A 16,800-nucleotide genomic window follows, 5' to 3' on the forward strand; every position below is an offset into this window, starting at 1 on the left:
GTGTGTGAAACTCATCAATGGTCAATGTCTGAGTAGTCGTGGCCGAGTGGTTAAGGCGATGGACTAGAAATCCATTGGGGTTTCCCCGCGCAGGTTCAAATCCTGCTGACTACGAATTTGTTCCTATAGTTTTTTTGTCTGATTACCTGAGAAGATAAATTTGCGTGTGTCCTGGTTTATCACACATGAAGGTGATATGCAAACTTTAGACAGGGTTTCTAGAACCAGACTGACTTGATTTTTGGATGTATTTTCTATAAGCCGATCTGACACTGCATCCCACGTGCGTCAAGCCACTAATTAAAAGAAGCGCCATGAGTGCCACCAGGTAAGTGGTGCTTCTCCCTCTTTTGTCTAGCAGTCACAGACCACTGCTGTGGCAGATGTACTGGGACATGCACTTTGATTTGCAACAACCTTGAATTATCTCTTGGAATAAACTTTTTACCACACAATGAAAATTTTTTAGCCACTTCTGGATGAACAGCTTTCTAAAAGTTTAAGTTTTGCAATTATTTTTTTTCTTACCCTGTTTCCAAGTAACAGATCCAGCACTCTATTTACTAGCCACTTTTCATCAACATTTAAAACTGTCCTTGTTGAGATATCATGGAACCCTTGGCACACTTGTGGAATAAAAGTTTAGGAGATATTAATTTACCATTGTGTATTAATTGTAGATTTGCACTACAGCTTTAGAGCCTGTATTCACCTTCATTCATGAGTTCAAATGTGCTTTTTAGCACAAAAACTGCAGCCAGGTGTTTTTTCATGTGGTTCCATGGTGTAATGGTTACAACTCTGGACTTTGAATCCAGAGATCTGACTTCAAATCTCAGTGGAACCTGGGCAGCTCTTTGTACATATGTTTCAGTTTTTCCGCTTACACTGAGTTCTCCTGTGCCCAAGTTTTAGCATAAAAAGAGAGCTAAAATCAACATGCCAAAAAAAGATTTGAATGTTCCAAACATCCATGGAGTGATCACTTTGAGTTGTATGGCCAAATCCACCTATGAAGCAGGATTACCGAAACTTAAAATTGACTTTAAGATACAACACTCTTACGAATTGTGTCACACAAAGCAACCATACCCTATGATTTATGTCAATGTTCACATAACACTTTTTCCAGGTGTATTAAACTGACAAGGATTTTAAGCTGAAATGGCTTCAGGAATTGTTGGCGTTTTCTTCCTGAATCATCTTTTCTTTTGTTTTTCAGAATTTCCTAAAGCAGTTTGCAAACATTTTTGGTGGTATTTTTATAAAATTATTTTGGGAACCTTTTGAGTCTATTTTTGTGGCGCTTCTTTGTAGCTCACAAAACGCACTAAAAGTCACTCAGGAACCTTGAAGGAGTTTTTCTAACCTTGCCATTAAATTGTATTATAAGTATGGAGCTATTCGAAATGAAAAACACCTGAAGAATGATATGCTTATTTTAGTTAACCGCTTGGCATTTTTGGAAACTTGATGTGGTTAAAAGACACCCAAAAGCCTGATCATATGAACAGCAATTCTTTTTTACGTGGAAACTAATTTGTTCAGTGTTTTCAGCATTTTCAGGATGATTTTGGAGTGGACCCACTGAAAATCCGCCTTATAAAGAGGTAAAAGTCTTAATCTGTACATGATTCCCATTGATGATGACTTTAAATCAGATTTTTATATTTTACTGGTACCTGGAATTTTGTTTCTATTTTCTGAGATGTTTTCCAATATGATAATCACTGCTCTTGATCATGGTGCTATAAGAAAAGGTGTGTGAAACTCATCAATGGTCAACGTCTGAGTAGTCGTGGCCGAGTGGTTAAGGCGATGGACTAGAAATCCATTGGGGTTTCCCCGCGCAGGTTCAATTTCTGCCGACTACGAATATGTTCCTGTAGTTTTTTGTCTGATTACCCGAGAAGATAAATTTGCGTGTGTCCTGGTTTATCACACATGAAGGTGATATGCAAACTTTAGACCGGGTATCTAGAACCAGACTGACTTGATTTTTGGATGTATTTTCTATAAGCCGATCTGACGCTGCATCCCACGTGCGTCCAGCCACTAATTAAAAGAAGCGCCATGAGTGCCACCAGGTAAGTGGTGCTTCTCCCTCTTTTGTCTAGCAGTCACAGACCACTGCTGTGGCAGATGTACTGGGACATGCACTTTGATTTGCAACAACCTTGAATTATCTCTTGGAATAAACTTTTTACCACACAATGAAAATTTTTTAGCCACTTCTGGATGAACAGCTTTCTAACAGTATAAGTTTTGCAATTATTATTTTTCTTACCCTGTTTCCAAGTAACAGATCCAGCACTCTATTTACTAGCCACTTTTCATCAACATTTAAAATTGTCCTTGTTGAGATATCATGGAACCCTTGGCACACTTGTGGAATAAAAGTTTAGGAGATATTAATTTACCATTGTGTATTAATTGTAGATTTGCACTACAGCTTTAGAGCCTGTATTCACCTTCATTCATGAATTCAAATGTGCTTTTTAGCACAAAAATTGCAGCCATGTATGTTTTTTGTGTGGTTCCATGGTGTAATGGTTACAACTCTGGACTTTGAATCCAGAGATCTGACTTCAAATCTCAGTGGAACCTGGGCAGCTCTTTGTACATATGTTTCAGTTTTTCCGCTTACACTGAGTTCTCCTGTGCCCAAGTTTTAGCATAAAAAGAGAGTTAAAATCAACATGCCAAAAAAAGATTTGAATGTTCCAAACATCCATGGAGTGATCACTTTGAGTTGTATGGCCAAATCCACCTATGAAGCAGGATTACCGAAACTTAAAATTGACTTTAAGATACAACACTCTTACGAATTGTGTCACACAAAGCAACCATACCCTATGATTTATGTCAATGTTCACATAACACTTTTTCCAGGTGTATTAAACTGACAAGGATTTTAAGCTGAAATGGCTTCAGGAATTGTTGGCGTTTTCTTCCTGAATCATCTTTTCTTTTGTTTTTCAGAATTTCCTAAAGCAGTTTGCAAACATTTTTGGTGGTATTTTTATAAAATTATTTTGGGAACCTTTTGAGTCTATTTTTGTGGCGCTTCTTTGTAGCTCACAAAACGCACTAAAAGTCACTCAGGAACCTTGAAGGAGTTTTTCTAACCTTGCCATTAAATTGTATTATAAGTATGGAGCTATTCGAAATGAAAAACACCTGAAGAATGATATGCTTATTTTAGTTAACCGCTTGGCATTTTTGGAAACTTGATGTGGTTAAAAGACACCCAAAAGCCTGATCATATGAACAGCAATTCTTTTTTACGTGGAAACTAATTTGTTCAGTGTTTTCAGCATTTTCAGGATGATTTTGGAGTGGACCCACTGAAAATCCGCCTTATAAAGAGGTAAAAGTCTTAAACTGTACATGATTCCCATTGTTGATGACTTTAAATCAGATTTTTATATTTTACTGGTACCTGGAATTTTGTTTCTATTTTCTGAGATGTTTTCCAAAGGGATAATCACTGCTCTTGATCATGGTGCTATAAGAAAAGGTGTGTGAAACTCATCAATGGTCAATGTCTGAGTAGTCGTGGCCGAGTGGTTAAGGCGATGGACTAGAAATCCATTGGGGTTTCCCCGCGCAGGTTCAAATCCTGCTGACTACGAATTTGTTCCTATAGTTTTTTTGTCTGATTACCTGAGAAGATAAATTTGCGTGTGTCCTGGTTTATCACACATGAAGGTGATATGCAAACTTTAGACAGGGTTTCTAGAACCAGACTGACTTGATTTTTGGATGTATTTTCTATAAGCCGATCTGACACTGCATCCCACGTGCGTCAAGCCACTAATTAAAAGAAGCGCCATGAGTGCCACCAGGTAAGTGGTGCTTCTCCCTCTTTTGTCTAGCAGTCACAGACCACTGCTGTGGCAGATGTACTGGGACATGCACTTTGATTTGCAACAACCTTGAATTATCTCTTGGAATAAACTTTTTACCACACAATGAAAATTTTTTAGCCACTTCTGGATGAACAGCTTTCTAAAAGTTTAAGTTTTGCAATTATTTTTTTTCTTACCCTGTTTCCAAGTAACAGATCCAGCACTCTATTTACTAGCCACTTTTCATCAACATTTAAAACTGTCCTTGTTGAGATATCATGGAACCCTTGGCACACTTGTGGAATAAAAGTTTAGGAGATATTAATTTACCATTGTGTATTAATTGTAGATTTGCACTACAGCTTTAGAGCCTGTATTCACCTTCATTCATGAGTTCAAATGTGCTTTTTAGCACAAAAACTGCAGCCAGGTGTTTTTTCATGTGGTTCCATGGTGTAATGGTTACAACTCTGGACTTTGAATCCAGAGATCTGACTTCAAATCTCAGTGGAACCTGGGCAGCTCTTTGTACATATGTTTCAGTTTTTCCGCTTACACTGAGTTCTCCTGTGCCCAAGTTTTAGCATAAAAAGAGAGCTAAAATCAACATGCCAAAAAAAGATTTGAATGTTCCAAACATCCATGGAGTGATCACTTTGAGTTGTATGGCCAAATCCACCTATGAAGCAGGATTACCGAAACTTAAAATTGACTTTAAGATACAACACTCTTACGAATTGTGTCACACAAAGCAACCATACCCTATGATTTATGTCAATGTTCACATAACACTTTTTCCAGGTGTATTAAACTGACAAGGATTTTAAGCTGAAATGGCTTCAGGAATTGTTGGCGTTTTCTTCCTGAATCATCTTTTCTTTTGTTTTTCAGAATTTCCTAAAGCAGTTTGCAAACATTTTTGGTGGTATTTTTATAAAATTATTTTGGGAACCTTTTGAGTCTATTTTTGTGGCGCTTCTTTGTAGCTCACAAAACGCACTAAAAGTCACTCAGGAACCTTGAAGGAGTTTTTCTAACCTTGCCATTAAATTGTATTATAAGTATGGAGCTATTCGAAATGAAAAACACCTGAAGAATGATATGCTTATTTTAGTTAACCGCTTGGCATTTTTGGAAACTTGATGTGGTTAAAAGACACCCAAAAGCCTGATCATATGAACAGCAATTCTTTTTTACGTGGAAACTAATTTGTTCAGTGTTTTCAGCATTTTCAGGATGATTTTGGAGTGGACCCACTGAAAATCCGCCTTATAAAGAGGTAAAAGTCTTAATCTGTACATGATTCCCATTGATGATGACTTTAAATCAGATTTTTATATTTTACTGGTACCTGGAATTTTGTTTCTATTTTCTGAGATGTTTTCCAATATGATAATCACTGCTCTTGATCATGGTGCTATAAGAAAAGGTGTGTGAAACTCATCAATGGTCAACGTCTGAGTAGTCGTGGCCGAGTGGTTAAGGCGATGGACTAGAAATCCATTGGGGTTTCCCCGCGCAGGTTCAATTTCTGCCGACTACGAATATGTTCCTGTAGTTTTTTGTCTGATTACCCGAGAAGATAAATTTGCGTGTGTCCTGGTTTATCACACATGAAGGTGATATGCAAACTTTAGACCGGGTATCTAGAACCAGACTGACTTGATTTTTGGATGTATTTTCTATAAGCCGATCTGACGCTGCATCCCACGTGCGTCCAGCCACTAATTAAAAGAAGCGCCATGAGTGCCACCAGGTAAGTGGTGCTTCTCCCTCTTTTGTCTAGCAGTCACAGACCACTGCTGTGGCAGATGTACTGGGACATGCACTTTGATTTGCAACAACCTTGAATTATCTCTTGGAATAAACTTTTTACCACACAATGAAAATTTTTTAGCCACTTCTGGATGAACAGCTTTCTAACAGTATAAGTTTTGCAATTATTATTTTTCTTACCCTGTTTCCAAGTAACAGATCCAGCACTCTATTTACTAGCCACTTTTCATCAACATTTAAAATTGTCCTTGTTGAGATATCATGGAACCCTTGGCACACTTGTGGAATAAAAGTTTAGGAGATATTAATTTACCATTGTGTATTAATTGTAGATTTGCACTACAGCTTTAGAGCCTGTATTCACCTTCATTCATGAATTCAAATGTGCTTTTTAGCACAAAAATTGCAGCCATGTATGTTTTTTGTGTGGTTCCATGGTGTAATGGTTACAACTCTGGACTTTGAATCCAGAGATCTGACTTCAAATCTCAGTGGAACCTGGGCAGCTCTTTGTACATATGTTTCAGTTTTTCCGCTTACACTGAGTTCTCCTGTGCCCAAGTTTTAGCATAAAAAGAGAGTTAAAATCAACATGCCAAAAAAAGATTTGAATGTTCCAAACATCCATGGAGTGATCACTTTGAGTTGTATGGCCAAATCCACCTATGAAGCAGGATTACCGAAACTTAAAATTGACTTTAAGATACAACACTCTTACGAATTGTGTCACACAAAGCAACCATACCCTATGATTTATGTCAATGTTCACATAACACTTTTTCCAGGTGTATTAAACTGACAAGGATTTTAAGCTGAAATGGCTTCAGGAATTGTTGGCGTTTTCTTCCTGAATCATCTTTTCTTTTGTTTTTCAGAATTTCCTAAAGCAGTTTGCAAACATTTTTGGTGGTATTTTTATAAAATTATTTTGGGAACCTTTTGAGTCTATTTTTGTGGCGCTTCTTTGTAGCTCACAAAACGCACTAAAAGTCACTCAGGAACCTTGAAGGAGTTTTTCTAACCTTGCCATTAAATTGTATTATAAGTATGGAGCTATTCGAAATGAAAAACACCTGAAGAATGATATGCTTATTTTAGTTAACCGCTTGGCATTTTTGGAAACTTGATGTGGTTAAAAGACACCCAAAAGCCTGATCATATGAACAGCAATTCTTTTTTACGTGGAAACTAATTTGTTCAGTGTTTTCAGCATTTTCAGGATGATTTTGGAGTGGACCCACTGAAAATCCGCCTTATAAAGAGGTAAAAGTCTTAATCTGTACATGATTCCCATTGATGATGACTTTAAATCAGATTTTTATATTTTACTGGTACCTGGAATTTTGTTTCTATTTTCTGAGATGTTTTCCAATATGTTAATCACTGCTCTTGATCATGGTGCTATAAGAAAAGGTGTGTGAAACTCATCAATGGTCAACGTCTGAGTAGTCGTGGCCGAGTGGTTAAGGCGATGGACTAGAAATCCATTGGGGTTTCCCCGCGCAGGTTCAATTTCTGCCGACTACGAATATGTTCCTGTAGTTTTTTGTCTGATTACCCGAGAAGATAAATTTGCGTGTGTCCTGGTTTATCACACATGAAGGTGATATGCAAACTTTAGACCGGGTATCTAGAACCAGACTGACTTGATTTTTGGATGTATTTTCTATAAGCCGATCTGACGCTGCATCCCACGTGCGTCCAGCCACTAATTAAAAGAAGCGCCATGAGTGCCACCAGGTAAGTGGTGCTTCTCCCTCTTTTGTCTAGCAGTCACAGACCACTGCTGTGGCAGATGTACTGGGACATGCACTTTGATTTGCAACAACCTTGAATTATCTCTTGGAATAAACTTTTTACCACACAATGAAAATTTTTTAGCCACTTCTGGATGAACAGCTTTCTAACAGTATAAGTTTTGCAATTATTATTTTTCTTACCCTGTTTCCAAGTAACAGATCCAGCACTCTATTTACTAGCCACTTTTCATCAACATTTAAAATTGTCCTTGTTGAGATATCATGGAACCCTTGGCACACTTGTGGAATAAAAGTTTAGGAGATATTAATTTACCATTGTGTATTAATTGTAGATTTGCACTACAGCTTTAGAGCCTGTATTCACCTTCATTCATGAATTCAAATGTGCTTTTTAGCACAAAAATTGCAGCCATGTATGTTTTTTGTGTGGTTCCATGGTGTAATGGTTACAACTCTGGACTTTGAATCCAGAGATCTGACTTCAAATCTCAGTGGAACCTGGGCAGCTCTTTGTACATATGTTTCAGTTTTTCCGCTTACACTGAGTTCTCCTGTGCCCAAGTTTTAGCATAAAAAGAGAGCTAAAATCAACATGCCAAAAAAAGATTTGAATGTTCCAAACATCCATGGAGTGATCACTTTGAGTTGTATGGCCAAATCCACCTATGAAGCAGGATTACCGAAACTTAAAATTGACTTTAAGATACAACACTCTTACGAATTGTGTCACACAAAGCAACCATACCCTATGATTTATGTCAATGTTCACATAACACTTTTTCCAGGTGTATTAAACTGACAAGGATTTTAAGCTGAAATGGCTTCAGGAATTGTTGGCGTTTTCTTCCTGAATCATCTTTTCTTTTGTTTTTCAGAATTTCCTAAAGCAGTTTGCAAACATTTTTGGTGGTATTTTTATAAAATTATTTTGGGAACCTTTTGAGTCTATTTTTGTGGCGCTTCTTTGTAGCTCACAAAACGCACTAAAAGTCACTCAGGAACCTTGAAGGAGTTTTTCTAACCTTGCCATTAAATTGTATTATAAGTATGGAACTATTCGAAATGAAAAACACCTGAAGAATGATATGCTTATTTTAGTTAACCGCTTGGCATTTTTGGAAACTTGATGTGGTTAAAAGACACCCAAAAGCCTGATCATATGAACAGCAATTCTTTTTTACATGGAAACTAATTTGTTCAGTGTTTTCAGCATTTTCAGGATGATTTTGGAGTGGACCCACTGAAAATCCGCCTTATAAAGAGGTAAAAGTCTTAATCTGTACATGATTCCCATTGATGATGACTTTAAATCAGATTTTTATATTTTACTGGTACCTGGAATTTTGTTTCTATTTTCTGAGATGTTTTCCAATATGATAATCACTGCTCTTGATCATGGTGCTATAAGAAAAGGTGTGTGAAACTCATCAATTGTCAACGTCTTAGTAGTCGTGGCCGAGTGGTTAAGGCGATGGACTAGAAATCCATTGGGGTTTCCCCGCGCAGGTTCAATTTCTGCCGACTACGAATATGTTCCTGTAGTTTTTTGTCTGATTACCCGAGAAGATAAATTTGCGTGTGTCCTGGTTTATCACACATGAAGGTGATATGCAAACTTTAGACCGGGTATCTAGAACCAGACTGACTTGATTTTTGGGTGTATTTTCTATAAGCCGATCTGACGCTGCATCCCACGTGCGTCCAGCCACTAATTAAAAGAAGCGCCATGAGTGCCACCAGGTAAGTGGTGCTTCTCCATCTTTTGTCTAGCAGTCACAGACCACTGCTGTGGCAGATGTACTGGGACATGCACTTTGATTTGCAACAACCTTGAATTATCTCTTGGAATAAACTTTTTACCACACAATGAAAATTTTTTAGCCACTTCTGGATGAACAGCTTTCTAACAGTATAAGTTTTGCAATTATTATTTTTCTTACCCTGTTTCCAAGTAACAGATCCAGCACTCTATTTACTAGCCACTTTTCATCAACATTTAAAATTGTCCTTGTTGAGATATCATGGAACCCTTGGCACACTTGTGGAATAAAAGTTTAGGAGATATTAATTTACCATTGTGTATTAATTGTAGATTTGCACTACAGCTTTAGAGCCTGTATTCACCTTCATTCATGAATTCAAATGTGCTTTTTAGCACAAAAATTGCAGCCATGTATGTTTTTTGTGTGGTTCCATGGTGTAATGGTTACAACTCTGGACTTTGAATCCAGAGATCTGACTTCAAATCTCAGTGGAACCTGGGCAGCTCTTTGTACATATGTTTCAGTTTTTCCGCTTACACTGAGTTCTCCTGTGCCCAAGTTTTAGCATAAAAAGAGAGTTAAAATCAACATGCCAAAAAAAGATTTGAATGTTCCAAACATCCATGGAGTGATCACTTTGAGTTGTATGGCCAAATCCACCTATGAAGCAGGATTACCGAAACTTAAAATTGACTTTAAGATACAACACTCTTACGAATTGTGTCACACAAAGCAACCATACCCTATGATTTATGTCAATGTTCACATAACACTTTTTCCAGGTGTATTAAACTGACAAGGATTTTAAGCTGAAATGGCTTCAGGAATTGTTGGCGTTTTCTTCCTGAATCATCTTTTCTTTTGTTTTTCAGAATTTCCTAAAGCAGTTTGCAAACATTTTTGGTGGTATTTTTATAATATTATTTTGGGAACCTTTTGAGTCTATTTTTGTGGCGCTTCTTTGTAGCTCACAAAACGCACTAAAAGTCACTCAGGAACCTTGAAGGAGTTTTTCTAACCTTGCCATTAAATTGTATTATAAGTATGGAGCTATTCGAAATGAAAAACACCTGAAGAATGATATGCTTATTTTAGTTAACCGCTTGGCATTTTTGGAAACTTGATGTGGTTAAAAGACACCCAAAAGCCTGATCATATGAACAGCAATTCTTTTTTACGTGGAAACTAATTTGTTCAGTGTTTTCAGCATTTTCAGGATGATTTTGGAGTGGACCCACTGAAAATCCGCCTTATAAAGAGGTAAAAGTCTTAATCTGTACATGATTCCCATTGATGATGACTTTAAATCAGATTTTTATATTTTACTGGTACCTGGAATTTTGTTTCTATTTTCTGAGATGTTTTCCAATATGATAATCACTGCTCTTGATCATGGTGCTATAAGAAAAGGTGTGTGAAACTCATCAATGGTCAACGTCTGAGTAGTCGTGGCCGAGTGGTTAAGGCGATGGACTAGAAATCCATTGGGGTTTCCCCGCGCAGGTTCAATTTCTGCCGACTACGAATATGTTCCTGTAGTTTTTTGTCTGATTACCCGAGAAGATAAATTTGCGTGTGTCCTGGTTTATCACACATGAAGGTGATATGCAAACTTTAGACCGGGTATCTAGAACCAGACTGACTTGATTTTTGGATGTATTTTCTATAAGCCGATCTGACGCTGCATCCCACGTGCGTCCAGCCACTAATTAAAAGAAGCGCCATGAGTGCCACCAGGTAAGTGGTGCTTCTCCCTCTTTTGTCTAGCAGTCACAGACCACTGCTGTGGCAGATGTACTGGGACATGCACTTTGATTTGCAACAACCTTGAATTATCTCTTGGAATAAACTTTTTACCACACAATGAAAATTTTTTAGCCACTTCTGGATGAACAGCTTTCTAACAGTATAAGTTTTGCAATTATTATTTTTCTTACCCTGTTTCCAAGTAACAGATCCAGCACTCTATTTACTAGCCACTTTTCATCAACATTTAAAATTGTCCTTGTTGAGATATCATGGAACCCTTGGCACACTTGTGGAATAAAAGTTTAGGAGATATTAATTTACCATTGTGTATTAATTGTAGATTTGCACTACAGCTTTAGAGCCTGTATTCACCTTCATTCATGAATTCAAATGTGCTTTTTAGCACAAAAATTGCAGCCATGTATGTTTTTTGTGTGGTTCCATGGTGTAATGGTTACAACTCTGGACTTTGAATCCAGAGATCTGACTTCAAATCTCAGTGGAACCTGGGCAGCTCTTTGTACATATGTTTCAGTTTTTCCGCTTACACTGAGTTCTCCTGTGCCCAAGTTTTAGCATAAAAAGAGAGCTGAAATCAACATGCCAAAAAAAGATTTGAATGTTCCAAACATCCATGGAGTGATCACTTTGAGTTGTATGGCCAAATCCACCTATGAAGCAGGATTACCGAAACTTAAAATTGACTTTAAGATACAACACTCTTACGAATTGTGTCACACAAAGCAACCATACCCTATGATTTATGTCAATGTTCACATAACACTTTTTCCAGGTGTATTAAACTGACAAGGATTTTAAGCTGAAATGGCTTCAGGAATTGTTGGCGTTTTCTTCCTGAATCATCTTTTCTTTTGTTTTTCAGAATTTCCTAAAGCAGTTTGCAAACATTTTTGGTGGTATTTTTATAAAATTATTTTGGGAACCTTTTGAGTCTATTTTTGTGGCGCTTCTTTGTAGCTCACAAAACGCACTAAAAGTCACTCAGGAACCTTGAAGGAGTTTTTCTAACCTTGCCATTAAATTGTATTATAAGTATGGAACTATTCGAAATGAAAAACACCTGAAGAATGATATGCTTATTTTAGTTAACCGCTTGGCATTTTTGGAAACTTGATGTGGTTAAAAGACACCCAAAAGCCTGATCATATGAACAGCAATTCTTTTTTACGTGGAAACTAATTTGTTCAGTGTTTTCAGCATTTTCAGGATGATTTTGGAGTGGACCCACTGAAAATCCGCCTTATAAAGAGGTAAAAGTCTTAAACTGTACATGATTCCCATTGATGATGACTTTAAATCAGATTTTTATATTTTACTGGTACCTGGAATTTTGTTTCTATTTTCTGAGATGTTTTCCAATATGATAATCACTGCTCTTGATCATGGTGCTATAAGAAAAGGTGTGTGAAACTCATCAATGGTCAATGTCTGAGTAGTCGTGGCCGAGTGGTTAAGGCGATGGACTAGAAATCCATTGGGGTTTCCCCGCGCAGGTTCAATTTCTGCCGACTACGAATATGTTCCTGTAGATTTTTGTCTGATTACCCGAGAAGGTAAATTTGCGTGTGTCCTGGTTTATCACACATGAAGGTGATATGCAAACTTTAGACCGGGTATCTAGAACCAGACTGACTTGATTTTTGGATGTATTTTCTATAAGCCGATCTGACGCTGCATCCCACGTGCGTCCAGCCACTAATTAAAAGAAGCGCCATGAGTGCCACCAGGTAAGTGGTGCTTCTCCCTCTTTTGTCTAGCAGTCACAGACCACTGCTGTGGCAGATGTACTGGGACATGCACTTTGATTTGCAACAACCTTGAATTATCTCTTGGAATAAACTTTTTACCACACAATGAAAATTTTTTAGCCACTTCTGGATGAACAGCTTTCTAACAGTATAAGTTTTGCAATTATTATTTTTCTTACCCTGTTTCCAAGTAACAGATCCAGCACTCTATTTACTAGCCACTTTTCATCAACATTTAAAATTGTCCTTGTTGAGATATCATGGAACCCTTGGCACACTTGTGGAATAAAAGTTTAGGAGATATTAATTTACCATTGTGTATTAATTGTAGATTTGCACTACAGCTTTAGAGCCTGTATTCACCTTCATTCATGAGTTCAAATGTGCTTTTTAGCACAAAAATTGCAGCCATGTATGTTTTTTGTGTGGTTCCATGGTGTAATGGTTACAACTCTGGACTTTGAATCCAGAGATCTGACTTCAAATCTCAGTGGAACCTGGGCAGCTCTTTGTACATATGTTTCAGTTTTTCCGCTTACACTGAGTTCTCCTGTGCCCAAGTTTTAGCATTAAAAGAGAGTTAAAATCAACATGCCAAAAAAAGATTTGAATGTTCCAAACATCCATGGAGTGATCACTTTGAGTTGTATGGCCAAATCCACCTATGAAGCAGGATTACCGAAACTTAAAATTGACTTTAAGATACAACACTCTTACGAATTGTGTCACACAAAGCAACCATACCCTATGATTTATGTCAATGTTCACATAACACTTTTTCCAGGTGTATTAAACTGACAAGGATTTTAAGCTGAAATGGCTTCAGGAATTGTTGGCGTTTTCTTCCTGAATCATCTTTTCTTTTGTTTTTCAGAATTTCCTAAAGCAGTTTGCAAACATTTTTGGTGGTATTTTTATAAAATTATTTTGGGAACCTTTTGAGTCTATTTTTGTGGCGCTTCTTTGTAGCTCACAAAACGCACTAAAAGTCACTCAGGAACCTTGAAGGAGTTTTTCTAACCTTGCCATTAAAATGTATTATAAGTATGGAGCTATTCGAAATGAAAAACACCTGAAGAATGATATGCTTATTTTAGTTAACCGCTTGGCATTTTTGGAAACTTGATGTGGTTAAAAGACACCCAAAAGCCTGATCATATGAACAGCAAGTCTTTTTTACGTGGAAACTAATTTGTTCAGTGTTTTCAGCATTTTCAGGATGATTTTGGAGTGGACCCACTGAAAATCCACCTTATAAAGAGGTAAAAGTCTTAAACTGTACATGATTCCCATTGTTGATGACTTTAAATCAGATTTTTATATTTTACTGGTACCTGGAATTTTGTTTCTATTTTCTGAGATGTTTTCCAATATGATAATCACTGCTCTTGATCATGGTGCTATAAGAAAAGGTGTGTGAAACTCATCAATGGTCAATGTCTGAGTAGTCGTGGCCGAGTGGTTAAGGCGATGGACTAGAAATCCATTGGGGTTTCCCCGCGCAGGTTCAATTTCTGCCGACTACGAATATGTTCCTGTAGTTTTTTGTCTGATTACCCGAGAAGATAAATTTGCGTGTGTCCTGGTTTATCACACATGAAGGTGATATGCAAACTTTAGACCGGGTATCTAGAACCAGACTGACTTGATTTTTGGATGTATTTTCTATAAGCCGATCTGACGCTGCATCCCACGTGCGTCCAGCCACTAATTAAAAGAAGCGCCATGAGTGCCACCAGGTAAGTGGTGCTTCTCCCTCTTTTGTCTAGCAGTCACAGACCACTGCTGTGGCAGATGTACTGGGACATGCACTTTTTATTTGCAACAACCTTGAATTATCTCTTGGAATAAACTTTTTACCACACAATGAAAATTTTTTAGCCACTTCTGGATGAACAGCTTTCTAACAGTATAAGTTTTGCAATTATTATTTTTCTTACCCTGTTTCCAAGTAACAGATCCAGCACTCTATTTACTAGCCACTTTTCATCAACATTTAAAATTGTCCTTGTTGAGATATCATGGAACCCTTGGCACACTTGTGGAATAAAAGTTTAGGAGATATTAATTTACCATTGTGTATTAATTGTAGATTTGCACTACAGCTTTAGAGCCTGTATTCACCTTCATTCATGAGTTCAAATGTGCTTTTTAGCACAAAAATTGCAGCCATGTATGTTTTTTGTGTGGTTCCATGGTGTAATGGTTACAACTCTGGACTTTGAATCCAGAGATCTGACTTCAAATCTCAGTGGAACCTGGGCAGCTCTTTGTACATATGTTTCAGTTTTTCCGCTTACACTGAGTTCTCCTGTGCCCAAGTTTTAGCATAAAAAGAGAGTTAAAATCAACATGCCAAAAAAAGATTTGAATGTTCCTAACATCCATGGAGTGATCACTTTGAGTTGTATGGCCAAATCCACCTATGAAGCAGGATTACCGAAACTTAAAATTGACTTTAAGATACAACACTCTTACGAATTGTGTCACACAAAGCAACCATACCCTATGATTTATGTCAATGTTCACATAACACTTTTTCCAGGTGTATTAAACTGACAAGGATTTTAAGCTGAAATGGCTTCAGGAATTGTTGGCGTTTTCTTCCTGAATCATCTTTTCTTTTGTTTTTCAGAATTTCCTAAAGCAGTTTGCAAACATTTTTGGTGGTATTTTTATAAAATTATTTTGGGAACCTTTTGAGTCTATTTTTGTGGCGCTTCTTTGTAGCTCACAAAACGCACTAAAAGTCACTCAGGAACCTTGAAGGAGTTTTTCTAACCTTGCCATTAAAATGTATTATAAGTATGGAGCTATTCGAAATGAAAAACACCTGAAGAATGATATGCTTATTTTAGTTAACCGCTTGGCATTTTTGGAAACTTGATGTGGTTAAAAGACACCCAAAAGCCTGATCATATGAACAGCAAGTCTTTTTTACGTGGAAACTAATTTGTTCAGTGTTTTCAGCATTTTCAGGATGATTTTGGAGTGGACCCACTGAAAATCCACCTTATAAAGAGGTAAAAGTCTTAAACTGTACATGATTCCCATTGTTGATGACTTTAAATCAGATTTTTATATTTTACTGGTACCTGGAATTTTGTTTCTATTTTCTGAGATGTTTTCCAATATGATAATCACTGCTCTTGATCATGGTGCTATAAGAAAAGGTGTGTGAAACTCATCAATGGTCAATGTCTGAGTAGTCGTGGCCGAGTGGTTAAGGCGATGGACTAGAAATCCATTGGGGTTTCCCCGCGCAGGTTCAATTTCTGCCGACTACGAATATGTTCCTGTAGTTTTTTGTCTGATTACCCGAGAAGATAAATTTGCGTGTGTCCTGGTTTATCACACATGAAGGTGATATGCAAACTTTAGACCGGGTATCTAGAACCAGACTGACTTGATTTTTGGATGTATTTTCTATAAGCCGATCTGACGCTGCATCCCACGTGCGTCCAGCCACTAATTAAAAGAAGCGCCATGAGTGCCACCAGGTAAGTGGTGCTTCTCCCTCTTTTGTCTAGCAGTCACAGACCACTGCTGTGGCAGATGTACTGGGACATGCACTTTTTATTTGCAACAACCTTGAATTATCTCTTGGAATAAACTTTTTACCACACAATGAAAATTTTTTAGCCACTTCTGGATGAACAGCTTTCTAACAGTATAAGTTTTGCAATTATTATTTTTCTTACCCTGTTTCCAAGTAACAGATCCAGCACTCTATTTACTAGCCACTTTTCATCAACATTTAAAATTGTCCTTGTTGAGATATCATGGAACCCTTGGCACACTTGTGGAATAAAAGTTTAGGAGATATTAATTTACCATTGTGTATTAATTGTAGATTTGCACTACAGCTTTAGAGCCTGTATTCACCTTCATTCATGAGTTCAAATGTGCTTTTTAGCACAAAAATTGCAGCCATGTATGTTTTTTGTGTGGTTCCATGGTGTAATGGTTACAACTCTGGACTTTGAATCCAGAGATCTGACTTCAAATCTCAGTGGAACCTGGGCAGCTCTTTGTACATATGTTTCAGTTTTTCCGCTTACACTGAGTTCTCCTGTGCCCAAGTTTTAGCATAAAAAGAGAGTTAAAATCAACATGCCAAAAAAAGATTTGA

General features: G+C 37.3%; 10 non-coding genes across 10 annotated transcripts; all 10 read left to right on the forward strand.

Annotated features, from left to right (window-relative positions):
* The first annotated feature begins 32 nt into the window (after positions 1-32).
* On the forward strand, positions 33-114 carry TRNAS-AGA (transfer RNA serine (anticodon AGA)). Its single transcript has one exon. It is a non-coding gene; the product is annotated as a tRNA-Ser (tRNA).
* A 1,678-nt stretch (positions 115-1,792) lies between these two features.
* Positions 1,793-1,874, forward strand: TRNAS-AGA (transfer RNA serine (anticodon AGA)). Its single transcript has one exon. It is a non-coding gene; the product is annotated as a tRNA-Ser (tRNA).
* Positions 1,875-3,552: 1,678 nt separating this feature from the next.
* TRNAS-AGA (transfer RNA serine (anticodon AGA)) lies at positions 3,553-3,634 on the forward strand. Its single transcript has one exon. It is a non-coding gene; the product is annotated as a tRNA-Ser (tRNA).
* A 1,678-nt stretch (positions 3,635-5,312) lies between these two features.
* Positions 5,313-5,394, forward strand: TRNAS-AGA (transfer RNA serine (anticodon AGA)). Its single transcript has one exon. It is a non-coding gene; the product is annotated as a tRNA-Ser (tRNA).
* Positions 5,395-7,072: 1,678 nt separating this feature from the next.
* Positions 7,073-7,154, forward strand: TRNAS-AGA (transfer RNA serine (anticodon AGA)). Its single transcript has one exon. It is a non-coding gene; the product is annotated as a tRNA-Ser (tRNA).
* A 1,678-nt stretch (positions 7,155-8,832) lies between these two features.
* On the forward strand, positions 8,833-8,914 carry TRNAS-AGA (transfer RNA serine (anticodon AGA)). Its single transcript has one exon. It is a non-coding gene; the product is annotated as a tRNA-Ser (tRNA).
* Positions 8,915-10,592: 1,678 nt separating this feature from the next.
* On the forward strand, positions 10,593-10,674 carry TRNAS-AGA (transfer RNA serine (anticodon AGA)). The gene has a single exon. It is a non-coding gene; the product is annotated as a tRNA-Ser (tRNA).
* A 1,678-nt stretch (positions 10,675-12,352) lies between these two features.
* TRNAS-AGA (transfer RNA serine (anticodon AGA)) lies at positions 12,353-12,434 on the forward strand. Its single transcript has one exon. It is a non-coding gene; the product is annotated as a tRNA-Ser (tRNA).
* Positions 12,435-14,112: 1,678 nt separating this feature from the next.
* TRNAS-AGA (transfer RNA serine (anticodon AGA)) lies at positions 14,113-14,194 on the forward strand. The gene has a single exon. It is a non-coding gene; the product is annotated as a tRNA-Ser (tRNA).
* A 1,679-nt stretch (positions 14,195-15,873) lies between these two features.
* Positions 15,874-15,955, forward strand: TRNAS-AGA (transfer RNA serine (anticodon AGA)). Its single transcript has one exon. It is a non-coding gene; the product is annotated as a tRNA-Ser (tRNA).
* The last annotated feature ends 845 nt before the right edge of the window (positions 15,956-16,800 follow it).

Source organism: Ranitomeya imitator, chromosome 9 (genome assembly GCF_032444005.1).
Source record: "Ranitomeya imitator isolate aRanImi1 chromosome 9, aRanImi1.pri, whole genome shotgun sequence".
Classification (NCBI taxonomy): Eukaryota; Metazoa; Chordata; class Amphibia; order Anura; family Dendrobatidae; genus Ranitomeya; species Ranitomeya imitator.